The following is a 16,550-nucleotide window of genomic DNA, read 5'->3' as shown; positions in this document are numbered from 1 at the left end:
ATACAGGACAATCCTGGGAAAAAACCTGCTAGAAGCTCCAAAATCAAATTAACCCCTTAACTCTCACCCTTCTTGAAAGCTCTCCATCAAGGCTGCCTGAACTTGAGGTAGTTTGCAAAGAAGAAAAGGCAAACATCTCAGTTTGTAGCTGAAGCTGGTAGAGACACATCCCAGAAGACTTTCAGCTATAATCACAGTGAAACGTGATTTTTAAATGATCAAGTTTTAACTCAGTGGGCTGAAAACACACATTCTGAAAAACAAAACACTTTGCTCTGACTTGTAACCTTAATGTGACAGCGTATTTGAATTTTGCAGAGGCCTTTTTTTTAATAGTCACTCTCGCTCATAGGCCCCCATTTTTCATTCTGAACTGAGAGGCATGCTGATTACAGGGAGCAGACCACTGCAGGGTTTCCGTTATTTTCCTGTCCACTTCATATCTGCTTCTCAGTCTTACTCACAGTGATTGTAAGATGCTGCCTACATCGCCTCAATTACCTGCAGAGGGTTTTTTTCCCCTCCCCTCTTGCATAATGAGGCCTGACTTTCAGTTTTAATGTTCTCATTGCTTGTCCCACCCTAGGGGCAGTCGGGTAGTTACTCCTTCTTCACAGTGATTTCCATGCTTTTAAGGCTGGGCTAATTACCACAGATGACAACAGCATCCGTCTGAATGGAAAGGATGAGCACACAAGAGATGCTTTTAATTAATTAATTGATAAATCGCTGTTTGGAGTCCTCAATGATACCGAAATAGACAGCAAGGTGCTATTTTTATCCAAAGGATATAGGAACAAGAATGCTTTGGTCAATTTAAGATAATCTAAATGGATCAGTTGTCCTTTCTGTTCCAACTGAGTAGTTTCACATCAGCTTTTTCATCCTTAATTCCTTGTGCCACCTTATTGAGATTAAATAAAGATTGTGGCTGGGGTGGATATTGATTTTAGAGGCTAGAATGTTAACCGATTCTCTGGAGCTTTTTATAGCCATTAGATGTGGTTATTAATTCCCAGGGATGCATTGTGTTACATCTAAAAGGAGGGTGCAGAAGCAGATGGCGAGATTGTGATCAATAGAATCATAAATCCTTTTTTTTTTTCTTTTTCTCTTGTGTTTTCCCTACTTCCACACTTCCTCTTTCAGGACAAAACCGCTTTTATCATGGGTTCAGCTCATGGTTCAGATATGCTCGCAAATCGTCATCATATGATGTGGTCATGGGAGTGTGACAACAGGAAGCCCACAGAGGAAAGGTTAGTCATAGGAACAGCTTGCTGACTGCGGAGCGGCCTACCATATGCTTCTAGTAAACAGAGCTGAATGGAGATGTTATTCACAGAGGGATGTAATGAAGAGCAGGACATAGAGGGGGAAAAAAGTGTGTGTTGATTAGCGAAGGGGGTTTGGTTACCCTTTTAACTGATAGCTATCTCTCAAACGGACAGAAAGAGAGGCGCACCTGTATTACAGCCATTTGTATAAGAGAACAAATAGTGGATTTTTTTACCTCCTCGCAGAGGATGCAACTTTATCCATCTCTGAGGGGTTTCATAGCAGATGGACAAATAAGCGTATGAGATAAAACGCTTTTTGGCAAATGTTGACAGCAATGTAGTGGTTATGAATTTAAGATATCCTAAATCAAATCCAGCAAACGGCCAGGTCGGTGCAAACAGGCAGAACATAAATTCAAGATAAAAGCTCCCCAAGCCTCATGCTGCCTCAGGTTAGAGGCACGCTGTGTCATGCCTGCCCGGTATCTACGATCGGGGCTCTGGGCTGGATTCCACGTATCACGTATCAGCGACTCGGACATGTGCCGGGGAGTCGGATGACTCCGTGATCGGATGAAGATGTGATCCACGAGAAGCCGGATTCTCTGACTCGGGTTTTATTTGTTTTCCGCCGGAATCAGACTTGAGAAACACGGTTTAACGAGGGGTCAGCGGGGACCAGTGGACTGTAGGACTGAAGCGGTTAATGGATTAATGTGTTAGGTGACCGACCGGGGTTTAAATGGCAGCAAATGATGGTGGAATTACCGAAGCTGCTTGGTCAGGCTGATGAAGAGGCAGGATCAAATGTCTTCATTAGGAGGGTGTGATGAGCGTCTGAGTCATGTTTGAGAACAAAGAAATTATTTTATGTAGCAGTCTCATCTTTCTTCCCAGTCATAGTTGTTCATATAGTGTGTAGGAAAAGTCTTCATACGCCCTGACCTTTTTGTTCATTTTCTTACTTTTTAATTAGAATGTAAAGGACTAACACAAAGTACAGCTTTTTTTGTTTTGTGGAAGGAAGAAGACTTTCTCAAAATGTTTTTCAAACAAACAAACAAAAAATCTGAAATGTGTGGCTTGAATTTATGTTTAGCTTCCTTTACTCTGATACCCCTTAATTGTATGTATGTGGGAAAACTAAAACTCATTTATTGCCACAATAAAATGTGGTTTGGCAGTATCATGTTGTAAGGACACATGGTTCAAAAGACTTAATAACTGATAACAGTAATGTAATTTTCTTTTTTTAGAAAGTTTTTGATAAATATCAGCCTCCAGTACAGGAAAAATATCCTCTTTTAGGGCAGATTTTTATCTTTTCCTGTGTTTTAAAATTTTACAGTAGAAGTGAAATGGTGGTTCTATAAAATGACAACAAAGGTCCCATAATAGATGTATTTATTTTTATCATAAGTTGCCTTTTTCATAAGGTGAGAAGTTTAGATCAGATTTGAGAAGTTTACATCAAAGCATATTAATATAAAACAATGGTCCAGTCAAAGTCCAAATCTAAATCCAATTGAGAATTGTGGCACGATTTGAAAACTATTTTTCACAGATATTCTCCAGTCAGTCTGGCTTAGCTTGAGCTAAAGCATGGGGTAACATGTCAGTCTGTAGATGTGCAAAGCTGCTGTAAATGACTTGCAGCTGTAGTGACGTCAAATGGTGGTTCAAGCCAGCGAGGACCTGGGGAAATAACAAATGCACTTTGCACTTTTCAGATTTGTATTTAAAAAATAAAAATAAGAAAAACATGCATATTTTAATTCCAATTGACTGTCATGTGCTTCTTTGTGTTGTATCACATCAAATTATAACAATATGTTTTGAAGACTGTGAAAAAAAATGTCTAAAGCGAACAAGTTCAGTTGAATATGTTTGCAAGGCTCTCTAACCAATGTTTTAGCCAACAAGCAAACCTAATTGACCATAAATGCAGGATTTTCCTGGTTTGACTGTTTTTGGCACCATCGCTCCCTACAGATCAACTGGGAGCTCTAAAACTAGGAGTGTTACAATATTGCTGCATAATATAACACTTTACAACACCATCTGCTGCTTCTTTCAATTATAATAAGTTCATGAAAGCGAACATTAGAGAGTGGCCAAGCTATGAACACTAAATCAAATCGACAGCATGACTTTTGACATGCTGTAGATCTGGTTTTGTTCCCTCCACCGTTGTTTAGTGTTCAGTCAGATCTGATTGTATTTCTGCCCACCCAGTCTGCACTCCGAGCATGCAGGCTATAAGCTGTGGTGGGAAATCACAAAGAACCATTCAACCAGGCGTCCTCCCCCTGAACAGATCAAATGTAAAGATAAGACAAACAAACTCATGTTGGCTGCCCAACTAAAGCATGTGATACTTCCTCTGTCTGTGGTTCACTCCGTGCAGCAAGCTTTCTTTCTGAGCTTTTTGGGTATAGAAATACAGAAAATAGGATCAGATTATTGTAAAGCCTGATTGTCTTTCCTGCAGGTGGACTGGGAAATATTACTCTTGTCCTTGTGCACAGTTATTTTGCAGAGATAAGACAGGACAGCAGCTTTTAGTGGCACTTTGGGAATAATCGCGGTTCCAGATTTGTTCTTTGGTTTCCTGGAACTGGATTACTGTAGCAATCATTCTCTTTCTGCTCTCTGGCATCCAGTACGGCGCTGTTGCTAATGTTCTTGTTAGTTGTTTAATGCAGTCTTTACAAACCCTTTGAGAAACCCACGCAGTTTATTGTGTTTAAGAGGATGTTTCTTACTTCTGGTGGGTCTTTTGAAAGGCACATTGAAAAGCTTTTGACTTAATACCCGGAGTTAGAACTGTGTTTTAGTGGAGAGAAGCGCACAGTTATGCAAAAACCGTAACAGGCTGAATGCTAGGACAAAGACATGTTCATTTTTGCTCTCTTTTTTAAAATGTTAACTGCTGACATTTCATAAGGTCTTGAGTGTTTCCATAGGGGAGAAAAGGATGGGTCTATCTACCCTTCTGGCTATCAGAGATCGTTAACAAGTATCTCTCCCCCCGTCGACATTCTCCAAGCTACTCTGGATCCCATTGTCACCTCAGGCCAGAGGTTTACATAAATCTTCAAACGGATTGTGTCCCAGTGGAAAATCTGCTAAAAACCTCCAAAGTGAGGCAACCAGGAAGCACACTGATCCAATGCTTAAACAACCACAACAGCTCTACTCTGAGCCTCCATTAACGGTGGAGCTTTTCAACATATTTCCTAGACTGAGTCCAGTCGAAGCTCCTTTCAGCCTATCATTTTACTGGGGTTGTTCATTGTTTATGGTCCAGATTTTAGGACCATATGTAAGAGTTGGTTCAGTGAAGCCCACCTATTCGTGGTTTGCGTACTTGCAGACCCCCCTACTCTAATTATTTGGGTAAAATTCACCTGTTCATGGATTTTTTTAGAGCATATCTAAAAAATGGGGCCTGGGAGGCTGAAATACCTGCGTGCAATGCGACTTGAGACTATTGGCTGGTGTTCCCAGAACAGCTAATTCAGAAGAGGCATTGATTTAACTTCACACTGACTGGCTGCACCACAAAGAGCGAAGATAAGGAAGACTGAAAGGTAGATGAGGTGTGTGTATTGATGCATGTTAAGTTATATTTGGTGTTTGAGCCATTAAACAGGTAGTTACAATTGTTTCTAGAAGGGTTTCAAGTATTCATGGGTTTTCATTGTTGGTCCCTAACTCATAGAATACTGGATGTCTAGTAAATCAGAGTTAGAGGAGTTGACTCTCATCCTGGCTACTTCACACTCAGTTGTTCCCTGATCCAATGCATGATGTACAAGTTATTGCCTCATCTGCAAAACACAAAGAGATTCCAGTACAGGACGCCCTCCTCTCATTGACTAAGGCTACATAGGGACACAGATGTTGCAACAGGAAAGTTGTGGGTTGGGGACATGCGATGAGGCGTTTAAATGGTCTTGTTATATATGCGTATGTGTTATTGCTTGTTTTCCCATTCATGCAACTTAGGCTGCCCACTTTGTGGGCAGCCTAAGTTGCCCACAAAGTGGGCAACTTGGCTGTCAACCTCTCTAAAGTGTGCTTCACTTCTTGCTTATTGTCTTTTGGAAAAGACTTAACTGGGTGCAGGAGTAGATGGATGGATTTTTGCAGCGGATAGTCTCTTTTCAGTTTAAACTTTTACATTTTTCTCTGTTTTTGCTTCCTGCCTCATGTTCTTTATGCTTACCCCTGCTGTGCGCTTGTGTGGATTTTGGGGTGAGTGAAAGTGAGTGTCTGTGCTGGTTAGTTGTTCTCTTCTGAGGAGTGCTGGGAAAGCGGAGCCAGGTAGACCAACCCAGAGCAGAAGAAGAAAACCAGGGCAGCCAGATCCTCCTTTATGCCCCATTAATAACACAGTTCCACGAAGGACAGCCGGAGGCCAAAGAAGCTCTGTCAAGGTAGTTCATTGTGCTGTAGGAAGTGAGTTGTTCATATGGTAATAGCCACAGAAGCTGGCTCCTTCAGAGCCCGTTTGTTTTAGAGAAAGTTGTAGTCCCTCACAGAGGACGCCTGGATGGAATGTGACAGGGTGCAAGGCTGTTTAGTTACTGTAGCTTAATTGACCCTGAGAAAGCTCAGGCCGAAGACGGTGGGAGGAGGGATAGAGGAGAAAGGAGTGGACGGAGAAATAGGACAGGAGAAATGTTCAGAGCAGTAGGGGATAAAACTCGAGGAAATTTTAATAAAGACAGAGAGAGAAAGGAAAAGCGAGGACGCTTTGTTTTGGAAAAAGTTGCTTTCTGCAGTGGAATCTGTCTAGATTAAAAGAAAAAATAGACCTTATTGGTGAATGTACAGCACAATAATATGAAAACTACTTGAAGTTCCTCTTACTAATGAGCGGACTTGTCCAGAATCCTCACATTTCTAATTATTTAGACACATTTTATTTATTCTTCCATTTATATGCTCATTGGTTGCTGATTTGCTGTTTTATCTTCTGGGTCACGGAAAGAGCCGAGTCTAGTCCTTTTTCATTTGGCTACATCACAATTACATATAAAAAACTATACTTTGTAGCAAAATATGAACTTCATATTATCTGCCTTGTTTAAGACGTTATATATTAGAAGGTGGAGAGAAACATTTATGTCCTCAGGGGAGCTATAAATATAGACACAGAACAAAACTTAATGCTTAAGACAGTCTGATGGACAAATTATGACATTATGTTTGCAGAAACAAATTGAATACAGTAAACATTTTTTTTTCCCACAAAGTACTATTTTTTACCAAGGGAAAACCAGAAAATTACTTAATAATAAATAATTTCATAGGAATATCCTGATAGATTAGGTGCAACCCTTAAAAAGGAAACATTTCCCTGCTGAAAACAAACTATGATAACCTTTCGACATGAATAACTTTCAGCTAAATTTACACCGACTGAGATCAATAAGGATTAATCGTTGCATGACATGTGGGCTCTAAAACTTTGATAATTTCTTATTTTTCTAATCTTTTATAATGATAATAATATCAAACTGCTCCTGTCACATAGTTATCAAACACACTGTGTTAAGTGGACAGAGTGTCAGAGGGGAAAAGAACGAAAAGAACGTGGGTGGGAGGTTGTTTGCCTGCCTGACATTCCCCTGAAGTCGCTACCCGTAAGCTTCTAATCTGACAAGTTTGATGGATGACGCAGACACTCTGCACATTCATGAACTTGCAGCACACACACAAGCTGTGCGTGGGCTCCTGAGCCACTTTACACCCAAATTTCTTGCTGAAATGAACACCAGTCATGTCCATCTTTCACTGTGAGATGTCTCCTTCTGTTTCCACTCGCTACAGAGGTCATAAGGTAGTCCGGATCGAAAGGACCTCAGCAGATCTTGGACAGGCGAGTCATTATTTGGACTGACGCTGTGCTGAAATTGGGGGGGAGCTATTTTAAGGGCCCAGCTGCAGTGTCCCCCCTGTTCTCCCTATATCTCTCTGTGGGAACTTCGTCATTGATCTATTGCCAGGCAGCATCCACTGCTCCACCCTTCCTCAGCGGGAACCCTCAAAGCATCTCCACCCTGCGGATTTCACCTTTAGATGGCCTAGCAGCTGTAGTGTGGCACAAAACAAATAACAGTGTGCAGGGAGATCAGTGGAAAAGGCTTTTAGTGACACTGCCAGCCTCGTACCGCAATGCCCCGACCTTCAGCTGAAGATTCTGCTTTGTGTTTAAGGCAGTGAATTGTTGTCCGTAAATTACAGGCTCAGGGAGCCTTGCCCTTCTGCAACGTTTGGAAATGGAAAAGCATTCCTCAGGTATGTCGGCTGGAATAAAGATGAAATGCAGCTTGTGTCTGAAACTAAGCATTAAATGGCTCGATGGAGGACTGTTGTTGATAAGCAATGAGCCCATTCCCGCCTGTGGAGGTTACCCCGTTTTCTGCTTGTGTTTGTCTTTTTGGATTTCTTTTAATAAAATGACTTTATTTTGGAATAAACACAGCTGCGGTTTGTTTCCACGGTAAATTAAAAGCAAAAGTAATTGATGTTAGATTTGGTACACCGTCAGAGTAAGCATGATCTCACTTCACATTGGAATTATGTCCCGATAAGTCCTGACTGCATGTTTATTTTGTATTTATTTCATTGTGTGGCTGCTGTACAACCTTCAACTTTGTATAGGAAATAACAGGAGGAGGTTTCCAGAGGAAACTTGTGTCCAGTCGTATCTCAGACTTGTCTTCCTCCCTGTCAGTCTGAGATAAGTCTCTCTCTGTTTTGCTGCTCACTTCCATCACGTCCTTATTTGCTATCACTGGCTAAATACTAACTGATATGTTAGCATTAGCATGTTGACCAGCACTAACGTTTTAACTTAAATGTACAAACTTTACGATGCTAATTTGAACTAATTTATCGAGCATAGGAAGTTGTGTAAAAGTAACTGTATTTCTCATCTTGCATGTATAAATTCACTCTGAAATGGTGAATTGCTGTCTTTGGATACAAAAAAAACAAACAAAAAAAAAACAATTAAATGCTAATTATTTAGATTTATAGACTCAAACTCCACACAAGAAGAAATTAGAAGCTAAATTAAAAAGCATCCCAGTGCTTTAAAAATCTTTCATCTCTTTCTTTAAAACCAATTTAGCACCAATCAGAAATGGGGGCTGAGGGCCCCGTTGAAGCAATAAAGCAGCTATTGAGACATTTCGTCACTGTGACATGCGTTTCGGTTCACCAGCAGTCTGATTGTTCATTTGATTGTTCCCCCTGCGTCAGTTCAATCGGCACTTTAGTTTACATAGTCTGCCCCTTCGTCTTAAGTTGCTGCAGCAGACTCTCCTGCTATGTCATTGTTTATTTAGGTAATGGATTCCAAGTTGCTATTGTTGTTTATGTCACTTGGTGATTGATGGGAAAAACTCACCTTCTCTTAACCCACTGCCCCGTCCCTCCCAAAGCCGTCTTTACACAGACAGAGTCGAGAACAAGTCCCATCCCATTCTTCAGACAAAGTGACTCAGTGGCATCCGGATGCTCGTTTTTTTGGACCAGTGGACCGTGCCTTTAAATCAAGAGGAGCTTTCTGAAAACAAAGTTGAATCTGTGTGACTATGACTCTAAAAGGGAGGTTGAGATTATATGCGTGGACAGTTTGGGGGTTCCTTCTATTCATTGGTCATGTCACCCCATGGGGAAGGACTAATTGGTGGCCCCAAACAGCCCCCTGTTTTGTCCCCGCTGCTCACAAAGGCATTGGGGTGCGACTGCGTGGAGGATAGGGGGTGCAGGGAAGCGGCTATGGGGATGAGCAGGTTTCCCATAGAATAGCTGGCGTGGATGAACTGGAGTTGGGAAGGTGGAGGAGTATGGGGCGGGGGGTTGCTCACCACTACGTTGCAAGGGAACATGACACACTCGTTCACTCACCCACTCTCTCATTCACACGCTCGCATATACACACACTCAGTAGGGGATTCTGGTGCCAGTTGCCGGCCTCCTCCTCTTTAAATGATCCAAGGCTGACCCACATAGTCAGCCATGTGTGAGGCTTCCCTTTATCCGGCGGCCCCGCTGAAACATTGAGTTATGGGTGTTCTCTGGTGCTCCCCGGCCGGGACCGCTGTGGGGCCCCATGTGGGACGACATTGTTCACCCCGACCCGAGGACAATGAAGCTGTTGGCTGGGCTGAGATAGACAGAGGGAGGGGAGACAGAAGAAGAAGAAGAAGATGAAGAATAATAAAACAGACAGAAAAAGATTGAGATTGACAAAGTGAATGATTGAGAGAGGAATGGAAAAGATGAGGAGAGCAGATAGAGAGGGAAAGTGTGTGGGGTGAAAGACAGAAGGATTACTTTGTTAGCAAACGGGTGAGAGATAAGATGCTGAGATGAGGGGTGAAAGGAACGGGAAAGATTGGCATGAGAGATAAAAACAGACGGTCAGTGAGACGGACAGCGGGAAAAACACAGAGACGGCATGAGAAAGTATCGATCGCAGTGTGTACTGAGTGTCTTCAGCTGTCGTGGCTGCATCCAGAGTGAGGTCGTTAGTGTCTGCGAGGCATGGAGCCACAGACATTAGTGGCTCTTTAACAAACTGTATTGATCGGGACTTAGAGGAAGACTTACATGTATACCAAGGGGTAGTGTCATGAACGCAATTAGCACCATGGCTCTGATAGGGACATAAAGGGAGAAACCATCAGTACTACTGGGGACGACGTGTGTGTTTTTGCAGTAAGTAAAGGCTTCATTTGATCACTTCTCCCTCAGCAGCTTTTATGAGCCTTTTAGCCTTTTTGACCCAAACAATATTTAATCTAGTTTCAGGCATCTTAGGCGGCCAAAAACAGCTGAAGAGGCAAAAATTAATAGTTTGTTTTTAATAGCTATAAAGAACATAAATTAGAGAATTGCTGCTACAAAGGTGTTTTGGATCATTTAATTTGTCACAGTTTTCCTTTAGCTGCCCCCTCCCACATTATTCCCCTCTCCTTCTGGCTATGATTATGGCTGGGCTGGCTCTCAAAATGAGCAATTTAATTGAAAAATCACTCTGAAGTTAATCAAGTGATTGTGTTGATGATGGCCGTGTAAAAGTGTTGCCTCGTGTGCAGCGCTGCGGGTCAGGCACAGAAAATCAAAAAATGCTTTCTTTTGTAACATAATTGCCTTTTAACCTCTTAACCACACAGCTAAAAATATTTTTTTTTTTGTAAAACTGTGGTCTGAATGATAAGGAGTTAGTAAAGCACATTGCCTTTCTTATGGGATAGTTTACAAATAAAATATCAAAAAGTGTGGCACATTTGTATCAAACCCCTTTCAATCTGACACCCTTAAATAAACACAGCTGTTTGTTTGTTGGAAAATATTGTGAAGAAACAGAATCATGAAACTCAGAGGACGATACTCTGGTCAGCTCAGACCAAAATGTAACTTTATGCATTGAGGAAAACTAACACGGCTCACCAACCTCAACACACCAACCTCACAGTGAAACATGGTGGTAGCAGCATCATGATGCGGGAATATTTTTATTCAGCATGAGTAGATAGACAGCGCTATTCCTCAAAAACACCTGTTAGAAGCTGCCTATAACTGGGGTGGAGGCTCACCTTCCAAGACAACAACCCCAAACATACAACCAGAGCTACAACAGAATGGTTTAGTTGAGGGGTCTTCAACTCCAGTCCTCAAGATCTGGTGTCCTGCAACTCTTAAATGTGTTTCTGGTGCAACACACCTGAATAAAATGGCTGAATTAACTCCTCGGTATCAGTGATGCTCCAAGAATTTTTATTATTTGTTGATTGTGTTTATGTTTTGTAAGGACACACTCCAAAATCAGATGCTGCATCTCAAGAGGTTATCCTTGAAATAAGTAAGATGATCTGTTGCAATACTTGACATTTGCTTTTCTCAAAGGCTCTCCATTCGAATCTGACTGAGCTTGAGCAACATTAAAAATAAAAACAGGCAAAAACGTCTCCTGACTTGCAATGCAGGTCTGATCTACTTTACATAAAATCACAACAAGATAATGGAAGTTGGTGGTTGGAACCTGAGGATAAGTGAAAAGGTCCTAGGGGTAAAAATGCACTATGTTATTATTTGCTATTACAGACACATTTGTCTGTCTTCATTAAAGTACTCTATCTCATCCATCTGTGTTGATGTTTTGCAGTATTGGCATCTATGGCCACAGATGAGAGATATTGTTGATCCAATCATAAAAGCTGCCAGATCCAGCAGAGGTCCGACTGTCATATTTTTGGTATATTTGCAAAGTGTAAACACTTGTTAGTGGGGCTGTTAAGGCTGTGAAGCTGTTAAGGGAGACTTCTGCATTCAACGCTGTGTTCCAGTGAACTGCTAGTAACACCACACAACGTGAAGCCAAGGATTGATTTATAGGCGCTTTTGTTGTGTTTTATAGGGATTTTTTTAAATTTAATTTTATATCACTTAGTTTCTTGTGCTTTCACAGAGATGCACCAATCAGAACCTTTTTCAAAGCTTTTATCTGCAATAACAATTTCCACAGATTCAGATTTCTCCTTAAGGGCTACAACAAAAAAATAAAATATAGAAAACACCTTTTTGGGCTTTAGTGTCGTATGCTACCAGTTAGCACTGGGAGTTCAGCTAACGTTAGGAAACAGCAGTCTGTTTTAAGTTTTCCAAATGCAGCTTGGGAACTTGAAATACTAAGGTACAACGCTACTTGACACGCTATTGGCTGGAATTTGAAGGCAACCAGTCCAAGAACTCCATTTATTTGTCTTGGTCTTGACTGACTGTATAAAGGTGGAAATTAAGAAGGCTGTAGATATTAGTTAAGTTTCCAGTGTGCATATTAAGGCATATTAAGGCATATTTGTTGTTTGAACTATAGGGGTTTTAAGTTTACACAGATTTTAGCAATTCAGAGACGGCTGTGGTCCCTAACCGCCACTCTGCTCCCTTCAGCCTTCATGTTACCTGTTGATAGTCTTTCTCTCTCTCTCTCTCTCTCTCTCTCTGTTTCTCTCTCTGTCTCTCTCTCTCACAACCTGAATTACCTGGGAACAGTCTTTTGAACACCCCAGTGCTCCCGCTGCTCCCTGCAGGAGTAGCCTCGCTCTGTTGCCACATGTTGATCATGAGCTGCCTTCTTGGTGCTTCTCTAAAACAAACAAAGTGGGGAGACTTTTTGGTCCTCAGCGATTCTGCACCTTCAGCACAGATGCTCACATCCCAGCCAAACCAACAGCGTTTCTTCAGAGGCTACAGCTCCAGTGCTGCGTTCTGGCTTCTGGAAATCATTTTGGAGTGGTGGCAAAACCCACATGAAAAGTGGACTTTTCACCATATTTTTTTTAATCAGTGACTCTTTCACTCAGCTTCTGTTAGAAGATTAGACAACTTTACTGGATTTTATAATCAAAGATGTGAACCACAGATCTAAAAGTAAAGGAAAAAAAAAAGCCCACCATTCTGATCGTTTTCCAAAAACGAGACATATGCAGGTCATTATGCTTTTCCCCTCAAAGACATCCGTTGCCTCTGGATTTCAGGACTCCTTGAAAGTCTTTCACATAAATGGAAGGTAATTACCATATCAGAGATCAAGACTCTGTGCTCTGACACCACTTTTTCAATTACGTGGAAAAGGTTGTTAAGATGCAAATTCAACAAAATGGCTAAAACCTCCAGAGAGGGATATGGTTTCACACTCAAAGCTGCTTCTTAAGTTTCTTTGCTCATCACATTTTGACAGATGAAGAGAGAAAAGGAGACAGACATGAAGAAACAGGGCGGGAGGGATTCAAGAGATCTATAATTCATTTAGGAAGGCGTCCCTACACCCATTTTGGGACAGCTCTTTGGAACCACTGGGCATCCTTTCCTGCAGGTTCTCATTTCTCATCGATGAAAGTTACCCCATTAATCTGTGAGTCAGGTGTCTATTCTGCTCTGAGTTTGACATTTTGCATTGTGACGAATGTCCTCACAGAAAGGAAATAACTGCTTCATCAGATGTGCTAAACAAAGATCTTCCAGTGTCTAAGCTTTCCTCCTTGCTGCGCACAAGATGAGCTCATTCAGATTTAGCATATACTTTGTTTTCAGGGATCTAATATTTGCATTGCTGGGATATAATCCTGTAATGCAGATAAATTATGCAGCAGCCATGAACAGAACTGTACAATACATCGCTTGCCATGAATCATGCAAATTTCAGATTCTGCCTTTAGCGGAAGCTCAAAGGAAATGATTCATTGTATATTTAAGGCCATTTTTGGAGGAGAGATGATGACAACCAGAGCACAGATAAAATAAAATTATTTTTATTGGATCAGAAGCAATTTGTCAAGGTGTTTGGAGTTTTGTGAGGTTTGACGTTGCATTGTTGCATATTTTATGATTTTCTAAATTTGTCAGGATTTTCTGAGCTTAATGATTTTTTTCTTTTCAAGTTCTGCATCCTTGTATTTCTTGGTCTGTTTAATCCATACATCCATCCATCGTGTCAATCCATCTGTCTAGCTATTTATGAACCTATCTGAACATATTTTGCACTAAAACAATGCCTTGAGTGAAATATAGTTTTCCAGACTGAAAATCCTTTTTTGTCCTTTGTACAAAAAAGGATTAGGGTCACTAAAATTCTTCAGAATTTTGTCTTTTAATCTCAGAATTTTTTTCCCCCGAATCCTGAATTCAAAAAGTCTCTGAGATTAAAATCTGAATTCAGAGAAACTAGTCAGAATTCATTTTTTCCCCCTCACTGGTTCTAATCCTCTTTCCGAACTCCTTTGTTAGGAAATCAGCAAACTTTAAAACTTTTTAATCTAAGCAGAATGTGCTTTGAGGCTGACAAGATATGACTGACCTGAACCAGGTCAGTTTCACAGTTCGGTATTCATGATATGAGTAAAAAAAATATCTTGTGGGGAAAAAAACCTGGATGAAAGAAAGCAGCAAGAGATACAGGAAAACAGAGAGAAAGTTTCCCAGCAGCCAAAAGATGTGGAGGAGCCGGTCAGTTTAACTGGTGCTGCCAGGAACGCTGGGATTACTCTGCGTTGTGTGTGTGTGTGTGTGTGTGTGTGTGTGTCAAGGCCAGGAGGAGGGAAGTCTCTGGCTGAGATCATACCATACAGGCATCTCCTTTGGGCCCCCCGCCCGCACACACACACACACACACACACACACACACACACACACACACACACACACACACACACACACAAACACACACGCGTGCAAACACACTGGGGCCGGTGCCAGACTGAGGGCTGAGGAGACTCTACGGCTCTGCGCCGTGAATGGCCGTCTCTTACCTCTGTACGTCCTTCATCGTGACGGCCTCATTATGACGGACCTGAATTGTGCCGTTCTGGTTGTGTGTGTTTGAATAACTGGGAAAAGAAAGAGAGAAAGAGATGGAGGGAGAGTGACAGGCAGAACCACAGAAAATAAAAAAAAAACGCCGTCATGTGCCTTCGAGTGTGGCGTGCTCATTCAGTGTGTGTCTTTGTGTGTGTGCGGTCGTGCTCCTGTTTATCGGATTGCTGTGCTCATCAACAGGATGTTTCCCTCTCTGCTTAGAGGTTACATTGTGAAAGAGCCCAGCTCGGTCTCGAGGAAAGCACCGGTGGGCTTATGTAATAATTCATTAAAACTTCAAGTTCTACACGTATGCATGGAGTTTGCTTGCTTGGTTGCCGCCTAACCTCGTTTCCCCCCCAGACAGTCTATACAGAGATTTCATGCATTATGCAGATCACACAAGAGGACTGGTTTACCGTGTGACTGGAGAGAGCGAGGTATAACTGAATAGAGAATTATTATATCACACACACAGCTTATTCTTAAACATTCAGACAGAAACAGGGAGGGAGAATCAAATGGTGGAGGTATGCATGTTTATTCTGTTTATTGTTTTCTCCCCTGACTCTCTCCATCCCTGATGCTGTTTCTGACGTTTCATAGAACATGGTGGTATCAGGGGGAAATTTATTTGCATTCCTTTGAATGCCTCTCCTGCGCTGAATTTCCTTTGCCTTTAAGTAAACATATAAGAGAATCCACCGAATTGCAGCATACATTTCCACATGCGTGCTTTGAAAAATCCCCAGTCCTATTTTCTATCTTGCCATTTATCTAAACTCGCCTATTTAAATGAATCAAAGCCAAATATGGACATTTTCCTTAATCAAGACGAATTTTGATCAGTTGGCCCGAGAACAGAACAGGGCAATTATTGTTCCTTTGTCAGCTCAGATTTTTTGTTTGCACACAATTCACTGGGACTGCACTGAAACATCAACAAGTCATATTAAAATGAGGAGCAAACATGCATACGTTAAACTAGAAGCAAACTGCTCTGCATGGAGTGTCACCAGTAGATCTTCCTTTTGAAATAAATGATGTGTTTTTGGCCCAGATAACATCAAATTGGAGCGGCGTGTCAGAGATGTTTAGAAACTTTAGCTGAGCCGAAATATCTGTTGTTGTCTAACGAAACATTGTGTTTTATTTCACTGCACTTCATCATTTTTAGGTTGATTATAATACCTCTAATGCTGTATCGCAGCAGGTCCTTTGTGCCAACAAGCTCCTCCCCTTAAATGAGTCAGATCAGCATCATGGACAGATAATCCTGATCAGGAAACCCCGACATGCTCATATTTGGAAAAGAGTAAAAATTAGACTCTATACATTCAGAGAAATAAAATATCAACATTTGTTTTGACTTTCCACAGCATCAAAATCATCTGGAAGACAGGTTTATGGACATTATTGTGTCTCAAAGTGGTTTTTCAATTACTTTTAAAGACCGTTCCTCTGAAAAGCTCATTGTATGCCCAAATTAAGCCAGCAAATTAAATCAATAAGGTCCAGCCAAAAAGTGAGAATGAAAAGAAAAAAAAAATCAATAGTCTCACACATTACTAGAGCTGCTCTTTCTGAGGATAAGAGGGAAAAACTTCACACTGAAGACGACGATACAGATGGTAAACTCAGGAGTTACTCCCCGCACTTTACTTGTTTGCTTGTTTATGAGGCAGAAGTTTGTGAATTTTATTGGAGCACCCGTTGCATAACGCTGTAATTATAAGTAGCTGTGGTCTCTAGAAATGTAACACTGCAGCAGCACTATGTTCTGGTAATGGGTTTCTGCCGTTTTTTTGTGGTTCTCTTGCACTCGTCCTCATCCTACACGCTTTGAAGAACCCTGATATTTACGTACATCCAACTCTCTGCTGTGCCCTA

This window comes from Poecilia latipinna, unplaced genomic scaffold (assembly GCF_001443285.1).
Source record: "Poecilia latipinna isolate Pla-1442-1.1 unplaced genomic scaffold, P_latipinna-1.0 Scaffold119, whole genome shotgun sequence".
Classification (NCBI taxonomy): Eukaryota; Metazoa; Chordata; class Actinopteri; order Cyprinodontiformes; family Poeciliidae; genus Poecilia; species Poecilia latipinna.
The sequence above is the reverse complement of the archived record's forward strand: the minus strand, read 5'-3'. Positions refer to the sequence as shown.